Genomic DNA, 11,275 nt, shown 5'->3' with positions numbered 1-11,275 from the left:
CAAAGGCTTCAGCGTAGAGCTTGAGCCGAGCACTGTTGATTTCGAAGGTACCAGAGAGCTGCTGAGCAGCCAACTGGGAATCAGAATGAAGCAATACCCGACCGGCTCCCACATGCCGTGCTGCCTGCAAGCCGGCTATGAGGGCCTCATACTCTGCTTCATTGTTTGTAGCTTTATAATCCAGCCGGACGGATAAGTGCATCTTTTCTTCTTGAGGGGAGAGCAACAGTATTCCAATCCCGCTTCCGAGCCGAGTGGATGATCCGTCCACAAATACTTTTCACATAGCTTCCGGCTCTGCATTCTGCACCTCAGTCACGAAATCTGCCAAGGACTGCGCTTTGATTGCCGAGCGGGGCTGGTATTGGATGTCAAATTCACTTAACTCCGTCGTCCATTTGATGAGCCGCCCGGACGCTTCTGGATTCAATAATACATGCCCAAGCGGGCTATTAGTTTTGACAATGATGGTATGCGCCAGGAAGTAGGGACGAAGGCGCCGAGCGGCGAGGACCAGAGCGAAAGCCAGCTTCTCGAGCCCAGTGTAGCGAGATTCAGCATCTTTTAAAATATGACTAAGGAAGTACACAGGTTCCTCTCCGCTCGCCCTCACCAGTGCCGAGCCGATTGCTTGCTCGGTTGAAGACAAGTAGATACAGAGGGGCTCACCTGCAGTCGGCTTGGCTAATACCGGGAGAGAGTTCAGATATGCCTTTAAGTCATCAAATGCCCGATCACATTCTTCGTCCCAGTGAAACTTAGTAGCCTTGCGCAAGATTTTGAAAAAAGGAAGGCTCCGGTCGGCAGTTTTGGAGATAAACCTGGACAGAGCAATTATCCGACCGGTCAAACGCTGCACTTCCCTCGTACTTCTTGGAGGCGGCATGTCTTGTAAAGCTTTCACCTTGCTGGGATTTGCTTCAATACCCCGCTCGGTCACTATGTAACCCAAGAATCGTCCCCCTTTTGCCCCGAACAGACACTTCTGGGGATTTAGTTTAACGTCGTACCTCCTCAGTGTTCGGAAAGTCTCCTCCAAGTCTTCCAAGAGATCGGCCGCTCGGACGGATTTGATGAGAATGTCGTCCACGTATACTTCTAGATTCCGCCCGATCTGCTCTTTGAACACTTTGTTCATCAAGCGCTGATATGTGGCTCTCGCATTTTTCAATCCGAACAGCATCACATTATAGCAATAGGTGTCATCGACCATCACGAAGATGACTTTTTCTTGATCTTCACGGGCGAGCGGCACTTGATGATAACCCTGATAAGCATCGAGCATACATATCAATTCGCAGCCGGCCGTAGAGTCCACCAGCTGGTCTATCCGGGGCAGAGGATAAAAGTCTTTCGGGCAAGCTTTGTTGAGATCCTGAAAATCTATGCATACTCTCCACTTGTTGCCCGGCTTGGAGACTAATACTACGTTCGCCAGCCAGCTCGGGAACTGCACCTCGCGTATATGGCCGGCCTGATGATGGCATTCTGCTCGGCGCTGAAATCTCTTTTTCTCTGCTTCACCAGCCGAGCGTCCGGTCGGACATGTAGCTTGTGCTGCGCTATGCTTGGCGAAATTCCGGATAGCTCATGCGTCGACCAGACGAAGACATCACAATTTCTCTGTAGGCATTTGATCACTTCCTCCTTCTGATTGGCCTCCAGATCGGACGCAATAAAGGTCGTGGCCTCCGATCGGATTGGGTGAATCTGCACTTCCTCCTTTTCTTCATAAATTAAAGAGGGTGGCTTTTCAGTGATGGCGTTTACCTCGATCCGGGGCGCCTTCCGAGCGGAGTTGGCTTCTGCTCGGACCATCTCGACGTAGCATCGCCGAGCTGCTAGTTGATCTCCCCGTACTTCTCTCACTCTGTCTTCGACAGGGAACTTGATCTTCTGGTGGAAGGTGGAGACGGCCGCCCGGAACTCGCTGAGGGCCAGTCGCCCCAAAATGATGTTGTATGATGAGAGAGAGTCCACCACCACGAAGTTTACTGTCCTCGTCCTTCTGAGCGGCTCTTCTCCCAGCGAGATAGCCAACCGGATCTGTCCGACCGGCCGAACTTCGTTACCCGTAAACCCGTATAGGGGGGTTATCATGGGTAGCAGCTCGGCTTGATCAATTTGTAGCTGATCGAACGCCTTCTTAAATATGATGTTGACTGAGCTTCCTGTGTCAACAAAGACGCGGTGAATAGTGTAATTGGCTATTACCGCTTTGATGAGGAGAGCGTCGTCGTGGGGTACTTCAACTCCTTCCAAGTCCCCAGGCCCAAAACTGATTTCGGGTCCACTCGCCCGCTCTCGGCTGCAGCCGACTGCATGGATCTGAAGCTGCCGGACGCTCGCCTTCCTTGCTCGATTAGAGTCACCTCCGGTCGGCCCGCCTGCTATGATGTTGATCTCGCCTCGGGAAGCATTGCTTCTATTTTCTTCTTCTCGAGCGGACGGTCGGGGACGTTCCCTAGACGTCCGGAGATTCTCCCGTCTCGGAGAGCGATGCCGATCGGGAGTCTGTTGTTGTCACCTATCGGCTTGAATCCGATCGGCTTCATGAGCTCTCTGTCGCCTGTCGACTGAGGGAGACCGTCGGCCGGCATTCCGGGGAACGGGATGTGCAATTAAGGGAAGACTTCGACAATCCCTTGTGTTGTGCGTATCGGTCCGGTGGAAGGAGCAGAACATAGGGGTCCATTTCTTCTTTGGCTTGGGCCGGGCGGCAGCTACCTCTTGCACGTGGGACCTGACATGGGGGGAGCGGATTTCTTCGGCCCTAGGTCCTCTGGGCGGCTGATGAGCAGCGTGTTGTTTCCTCTCGGCAGGAGGAGCCCGCTCGGCTGGAGTTTCTTTTTTCCGGGCCGCTTGCGCTTCCTCTACGTTGATGTATTCGTTGTCCCGGTGTAGCATGTGGTCGTAGTCTCGGGGCGGCTTCCGAATGAGTGATCGGAAGAAATCCCCATCCACGAGGCCTTGTGTGAAGGCATTCATCATGGTCTCCGAGGTGGCCGTTGGAATGTCCATGGCCACTCTGTTGAACCGCTGGATGTAGGCTCGGAGTGATTTGTGGGCTTCCTGTTTGATGGCAAACAGACTAACACTGGTTTTTTGATAGCGCCGACTGCTTGCGAAGTGATGGAGGAAGGCCGTCCGGAAGTCCTTGAAGCTTGTGATGGATCCGTCCGGCAGCCTCCGAAACCACCGTTGAGTCGATCCCGATAGAGTGGTAAGAAAAACTCGGCACTTTACTCCATCTGTGTATTGATGGAGAGTAGCTGTGTTATCGAACTTATCCAGATGATCATCCGGGTCGGTTGTCCCATTGTACTCGCCGATCGTCGGAGGCACATAGTGCTTGGGCAGAGGGTCTCTTAGAATGACCTCTGAAAATTGGCGGTTGATCCGCTCGGGCGATGCGTCCGCTCGGGGGACTTTTCCTTTTCTGTCATCTCGTCTAGGCCTTTCATCAGAAGAAGATCCCCGATCTCTATTAGTTGCTGCGGCTTCGGGGGTGCGGAATAGGGCCCGATGAAATGCAACGGTGGCCTGTGGTGCCTCCGCTCGGCCGCCTGATGCTGATGTTGCTTGCTGCTCCACCCGCCCAGCTTGTGACTTTTGTCTCTGCTCCATAAGTTTGGCAGCTCTTGTCTCGATCAACGCGTCAAGTTCCTCTGTGGAGAGCATTACCGAATGCGGTCGTCTAGCTTCGTCCATTACTTCCGATCGGATGCAGGAGCGTTCCCACAGACGGCGCCAAATTGATCCTGTCCGAATGCTGAATCAACGGACGCTGGGCACGTGGCGCTCTCCGAGTCACTGATGGAGATCCCCGGCTAATCGTACGAAGCTCCGGCGAACCTGCACAGAAGTCGAGCCGGGAAGGGGTTCCCGGCGGTGACCCTCCGACGCTCAAGTCAGGCAAGCTAGAAGTAAAACAAGTGGCTCCAAAGTTATATATTGCGTACCTCCGGCAAAGTGTGAGGCTCTTTATATAGAGCGGTGAAAGAGCTCCTGCATGTCCTCCGAGGCGCATACGTGTCCGCAACCCATACCTCGGTATGTGTCTGTCAGAAAGCTTACCTGACCCATATTGCTACAGTCAAAGCATGTCCTTGATGGGACAACGGAACCCCCTGTCATAAGATTTGGAGTATGGCCTACATGTGAAACATACCCGCTGTCAGAAAAAGATGTCCCTTGTCCTTTTCCACTTGGTTCCCGAACTAGCGTCCGGCCGGCCTGCCTCCGAGCGTCCGGCCGGCTCGCATCCACCTTACGTCCGACCAGACACATACATATAACGGTCTAGGAAGATTCTCGGTGGGGGTGCTTTGTAGAGACTATTAGCAGTATGCTACCTCGTGTATTCGGCCAAGCGATCCGCTCGGCTATGTGATATTGTCCGTTGAGCGCCGAAACCCTGACTTTCGACAGAGCGCCTATAACCATCACCTAGACACCGGCCGGCCGGTCAGCCCACCCCCTCTCCGGCCGGCCATCTGCCATTTTGACTTCCACGTGGTGTTGACCCCACCGGACGAGGGTCCCCTGTTCTTACAACCGGATCAATATTTATTAGGTTAGATTTATTTGATTATTAATTAAGCTTTTTGAATTTTTCAAACTAGAATTATCTTCATCATTCTTAGTTGAATTTTTAATTAAATTTAAATTAATTTTATTACTTAGATTTGAATTTTTAATGTTAATATTTTTATTAATTAAATTTAATTTTGAATGATCACAATTATAGGAATTTAAACTTTTCAAGTAGATATTTTTATTAATTAAATTAAATTTCAAATTATCAAAATTATTCAAAATTTTTAAATCTAATTTATCATGCACAATATTATCTAATTTATTACAACAATTATTCTCTAATTATCATGGGTAGTTTTGGAAATAATATCTTCATGCATATTTATTAACCTATTTTCGAATGTACTACGATTGAAAAAAATCGGATTTGCATGAAATATAAAATTACTAACTTTTTTCGTAATTTTCCTTATCGGGCAACGGTTCTTGTAGCGTCCGAACTTCTGGTGCTTGAAACATTTGATGTGATCTTTGCTCCTCCGAACTCCGGGCATCGATTCCTTCTTTGCCACCGGTGGTGTCGTTCGATTCTTACGATTAGGACACTTATTTTTATAGTGCCCTCTCTCCCTGCACTTGAAGCATATAATATGTAATTTAAAATTTGACATTAAATAAAATTACATTTTTACCCTTCTCCCCCTCAATTCATGGTTTGCTTGCTCCGTCGCTGATTAGTTCAATCAGAGCCTTCTACTCTGATACCAATTGTAGAATTGGTGTGGTCGAGAAGGGGGGGAGGGGGAATCTCGACTTGTCGCTTTCTTTTCGATTTCGCCCGTTCTTTCTATCAAAGTCGTTAGTAGCAGTGGAATATAAAATAAAGTACGGGAAAAATAATACTCGCGGGATTTACTTGGTTCTCAACACCCTAGGGTCAGTACGTCCAAGGCCTACGCACTCAAGCGTGAGCCCACTAGTGGTCTCCTTTCTGGAAACTTTTTGGAGGCTAAGAAACCCGTCTTACAGTTTATCAAATACAAGCATAAAAGAATGAAAGTAAATACTGTTGGTGCGGGTAGCACTAACGGTCTAACCCAGGTTTTGATGAATGAAAAATAGGTTAAGTTAGTTGTGTTGTTGTCTGACACTTTGATCAAGTGTGCAGGAAAAGTCCAGCTAGGTCGACGGGCTGACCGGATAGCTGGCGAGAAGTCCAAGCGGGTCGACGGGCTGACCGGACGCTTGGCGAGAAGTCCAGCTAGGTCGACGGGCTGACCGGATAGCTGGCGAGAAGTCCAAGCGGGTCGACGGGCTGACCGGACGCTTGGCGAGAAGTCCAGACGGGTCGACGGGCTGACCGGACGTCTGGCAGGTAAGTGAGGTAAGTCACTGGAGGGGAGGGACTGTGAGGACGCGTTCCCGGGAAGGGGACATTAGGCGTCGATCCGGCTTAGATCCATTTCGGATGTCTAAGTCGAGATCGTGACTAGATTCCGGAAAAGGAATCTAAGTCATACTCTCTTTATCTATCTGTTGAACTTTAACCGTGCTAACCATTTGTTTTACAGATATATATTTGCCTCGAACTAACCTTGTTTTGCGGAAAAAGAGTCTTCTCGAACAAGGTGGTCCGGGCGCCGGAAGGCGAATTTTATCCGGACACCTCGCCACGTGGAGCATCTTGATTTGAGCAATACGTCACACTCCAGGCGCCTGGGATCCAGCGCCCGGAACAGATATAAAAGAAGCCCCAGACAGGAGCTTCAGAATCAACTTTGACTGAGAACTCTTCTGCTGATCTTGCTGCTCGACGTTCAAGTGCGACGCCAACAACGCTCCGACAAAAGTGCTCTTCCGGTTTTTGTTTAATTTTCTTTTTGTCGGTATTGCTTTATTATTACTAGCATCTCCTGTACTTTTTCTGTAATCATATTTCGACTTGCTAGTGATTGCCCAACGAAAGTGGTCAAGGACCACGGGCCTTCGAGTAGGAGTCGTCACAGGCTCCGAACGAAGTAAAAATATTTGTGTCTACTTTATCTTTTTCCGCTGCGCTTAAAATCTTGTTTTGCAAATCGATATTCACCCCCCCCCCCCCTCTATCGAATCTAACGGTCCTACAAATACAGCTTGTAATAAAAGAAATACAAACAAAAACTTTGCTGAGCAGATCCAAAAGTCCTGAGCGCAGCGCACCCTTCCTAGAGCTTCCCTGGTAGCAAAGCTTCGCATTGTAGCCTTCCTTTTTAGCACACGGAATATGAGTAGTAGCAGAAGTGATGTCTTGAACGTAGAGACTTCATCTCCTTTTATAGAGTTGGATTAGATCCTTATCTAGATCAACTCTTATCTAGATAAAGTTATATCTAGATGAAGCATATCTGGATAAAGCAATATATATATAGATCAAGTCTTATCTCTATCCAAATCATCTGACTTATCCTTATCCTCATCCAAATCATAAAGATAAATTAGATCTTTTACCACATCATCTTCCATATCAATATTTCACAACTCAACAATTTGGACCAAGCTCAGTCAGTCTACCAAATCGCTGGTTCAATCTATTGAACCTGTTTGGGTCCGGTCCAACCCGAGTCAGATTTGGTTCATCCATTTATGTTTGTCTTCTCTCTGTTTTGTTTCCAGCTCCAGATTCCTGCAAAACAATCATACAAACATAAACAGACAACATAGCATATATCTGTAAGTCTACCTAACCCACTAGGCTTACCTTTGCTTGGAGGTCCCTCCAAGTCTACCACCTAAGGGTCAATCCCTTAGGATCAAGCTGCACTCCTGTAAGTCTATCTGACCTACTAGGCTTCATGCTTGGACAACATCCAAGACTTTATCATTACCTAGTGCTACCTCCCCCTATGATTTTCACTACCTAGCTTCACTCACTAAAACTTCCACCACCTAAGGTTACCTCCCCCTAGGATTTTCACTAGCTAGCTTCACTCACTAGGGCTTAGCTTGACTAATTAGGATTTCCACCACCTAAAGTTACCTCCCCCTAGGATTTTCACTGCCTAGTTTCACTCACTATGACTTACCCTTGCCTAAGTTAGGACTTTTGCTAATCATCTAGTCCTGACTAGACTTCTCTCTTCCAAACATTAAATTCTATTTGGATAAACCCTTAGTCAAACTGACCAGACTTAGGTATATTATCAAACATCAAAACCATGGAAGCTGATTGCACCAACAGGTTCCACTGAATGAGTATATTGTAATAGAAGAACATTCTCTAACAAATAATCGTTATTCTATGACGAGTTGTTGTAATTCTCTAACACTGTTGTCTCTTGAAAGAAACTCGATCAACCCTACTTCCGGCTAGCTGTATGATAAGGGATTTGAACCCTGGTAGAATGGGGAGCACCGTAATATAAGTCCAAGCGCTCATGGAACCAGTTATCTTTATACTGAGAATGGTATTATAAGACTAATAAGACCGAGCTGTGGGGAGTTGGATCCCATATGCTTGATCGGGTCATTAAGGTTGGACTAGTTTATTATGGCTGACGTTGTAACCAACCAACTTGTGTAGGAGATAGGGGTGTTGAGCCCTATAAACCTAACCAGCTTAATGACTAACCAATCATATCCAGGAGGACTGGTATATGGGGAGTACACTAAAGTCCATAGGTTTGTCCAACTATATACTAAGGGAATACGCTATTGCAATGGGAGTTGTATCTCATATGCTCGATCGACTTTGGGGTCGTTCAGATTTAGTCTGTATGTCTTGGCATTAATCGGAGAAATAGGTTCATTAAGCCCTATCGGCTCATGGGTCGTTCAACCATATATTGAGAGAGTGAATACTAAGCTTAGATATGCCCGACCGACCTTTGAGCTGGCCGGCTATATAATAGAGTTATGTAGTCCCGGTCATAATTTCAACCGGTCTTTGTGTCGGTCGATTGTTTACCAGCATAGCACTAGATCTTTCAAGTCTTACTGGCTCTTAAGTCAGTCGTCCTTACATCGAAGACCTTGGCGCTAAGTGAGGAGCTAAGACCTAATGAGAGCGACGCTTTAGCCGTCACCTCACTTTGATGACCGCAATTTACCTTGACTTTGATTACAACGTCATCTGTAGGTTTGCTCGTAACATCCCTTGGAAATTAAAATTATTGTTAGTTCTAATACATGATATCTTAACCACAACACAATTTATTCTTCCTAATAAATTTCCTAATAAAAATTAAACATAATTAATTAACTAAATTCTACATTATTATATTAATTTTAAGTTTTTTTTACTGGTGAATATTTTTTTTAATTCTTAGTTTATATATAGTATCTCTGTATTTGTTGTAAAAAAAAATAGGATTGTAATTAAGAGGTTTTTCTGCCTAACGAAGATGTTAAAAAAAGGAGGAAATATAATGATGTTATTAGGAGTGATTCATCAATAAATCATAGACCATGATGAAAGAATCCGAGTTTTAAATCACATAATTTGGTTTATTTCTTTTTTTTCTTCTTTTATGTGTATGTTTTTTTATATTTGGTGTTTCCGCTATCATACTAACTTTTTCTAAAAAATATTTTCAAACTCACTATGTATGATTCTATATAATCAATGTATAAAAGGCTCATATATATTAAAACTCACAATTTGATAGTTAATATAGATGGGGTTAAAGCATCCTTCCTCTAACTTATGAATTCTCATTTTTTTCAGCCAAACATCTTTATTCTTCCACTAATTTCCTCTTTCCTATGCTTTCTCTTCGCCCCTCCTTCCGAGTGCACCCCCACCTGCATCTCGTCTATGCATATGTATGTCGCCCTCCAACATCCTTATGTTAAAAAAATTATCCTATTGTGATATCATCACATATAAATCCTAGACCGTTCATGTTTAGCTATTAGAAATTGATAGACAAAAATACCTGAATCCATAATGCTAATAATATTAATGTGGGGAGTATAAGAAACTTGCATGTGTATTAGGGAGGTCAATAGTCTTGTTGAGAATGTGGTTAAAATCAAAATGAATCCATAGAATCATCTTTGCTCGGCCTTGCTGAGAGCCGTTGCTCATCTCGGCCGAACCACTACTCTTCCCTAAGCCACCGCTCATCCCACCCAAGCCGCTACTCATCCCGGTCGAACCGCCACTCTTCTTAGCAGAACCTCTACTCTTCCCAATCGAGCCGCCACTCATCCTGATCGAGTCGCTCATTCAACCCCTCTCCAATTGGTCATAGATCGACAAATCAGTCATCCTGACTAACTAGTAGCACGTGGACCCAGACGAGTTGTCAGAGCACATGAGTTGAGCACATGAAGCAATATGATTAGCATAACATGATCCCACATAATCTGTTATAACACAGAATGTAGGTGGTATGACTCTCTGGCATGATGATGTGACATCTTCCTTACTGGGGTCTACAAATGTCTTATGTACATTAATATTGGAAGAAAGAGATAGCCCGCGACATATTATAAAAGGAACTCATTACCACGAGCCAAGGTATGCTACATGCTTGCTGCTTTTATTCATCTACACATAGTACCTCTACTATTTATCTTCTCATTCTCATCTCTCGGGAGACTGACTTGAACGTCGGAGTGGATGAGATGAGGTATTCCCCGGCCTCCATTATAACCCCTTCCTCACTCTTTTACCTCTTGCATGCTCTCCATACGATTCAATCCTTCCTACAACATCAGATGACACCCTTTTACAACTACGCAGGCATCTCCAGTAGCCTCACCTTCCTCCAACTCATGGTTACTCTGTCAACATTTAAGACAGCTCACCGATAGCTCATTCGTCAAAAGGTCTTAGAGCAAGATCAACTATTTTGGAGTAGTGCAATTTAGTCTTCTATATCAACATGAATCCCCTAAGAGACCCCTTGAAAACTCTCTCAGCACTCTCACTAGCGGTGAGATTCAGAAGAAAATAGGACAGCTCAAAACATAATCATGTGATTCAGGAACCATAATTCTTTAATTTATAGGAATAACCTACTTGTTAACCCTTCCTTATTTTTAGGGATAACTTTTATGTTATTCTATTGGTATTTTCTATTTGAGTCCATTATAAAATAGAAATTACCTATAAAATTTCTACCCATCAAAGAGTCATGTCCTATTATATACATTAAAGAGTCATATCTGTTATTATCGTACTATCGTTTTAAGAGCTTCAAGCCACAAGGACTTGGGAAGTTTGAAGCTACTAAGCATGTTTCGCAACATATTTAGTGATTCTATCCAAAAACGGGAGGATGGAAAATTAGGGATGTGGCTACTATACTGACTGGCTATAGAACGTGCTATGTTCTACAAAACAAATAACATCAGTGTCGAGCCAGGGAAGGGGTCCCCAGCATTGACTCTCTATCGCTCAAGTCAGTCACCAGAAATGTAGAGAAAAACGGAACAACAGTAACGCAAGCGCAAACAGTAATCACGTGTACATTCGCCGGTGATGAACCCCCCTTTATATAGAGCCATGGTGGGTGACGTGCACACTCCTCGAGGTATGAACACATTCTCCAATGTATCCTATGAAGGGACCTGTCAGGAAAGTACCTCCGACATCATACCTTAATAGGGAATGCATATTGATAACCATGATTTTATTGTATTATTTTGATTCATACATGCATGGTTTGATGTTATGTTCATAGATAAAACTTATATTTGCATCATATTTCATGCATTGTCTTTATTCTTGGACTTAATTACAAATTATCTT

Source organism: Zingiber officinale, chromosome 8A (assembly GCF_018446385.1).
Source record: "Zingiber officinale cultivar Zhangliang chromosome 8A, Zo_v1.1, whole genome shotgun sequence".
NCBI classification, from domain to species: domain Eukaryota; kingdom Viridiplantae; phylum Streptophyta; class Magnoliopsida; order Zingiberales; family Zingiberaceae; genus Zingiber; species Zingiber officinale.
Note: the sequence above shows the minus strand (reverse complement) of the source record.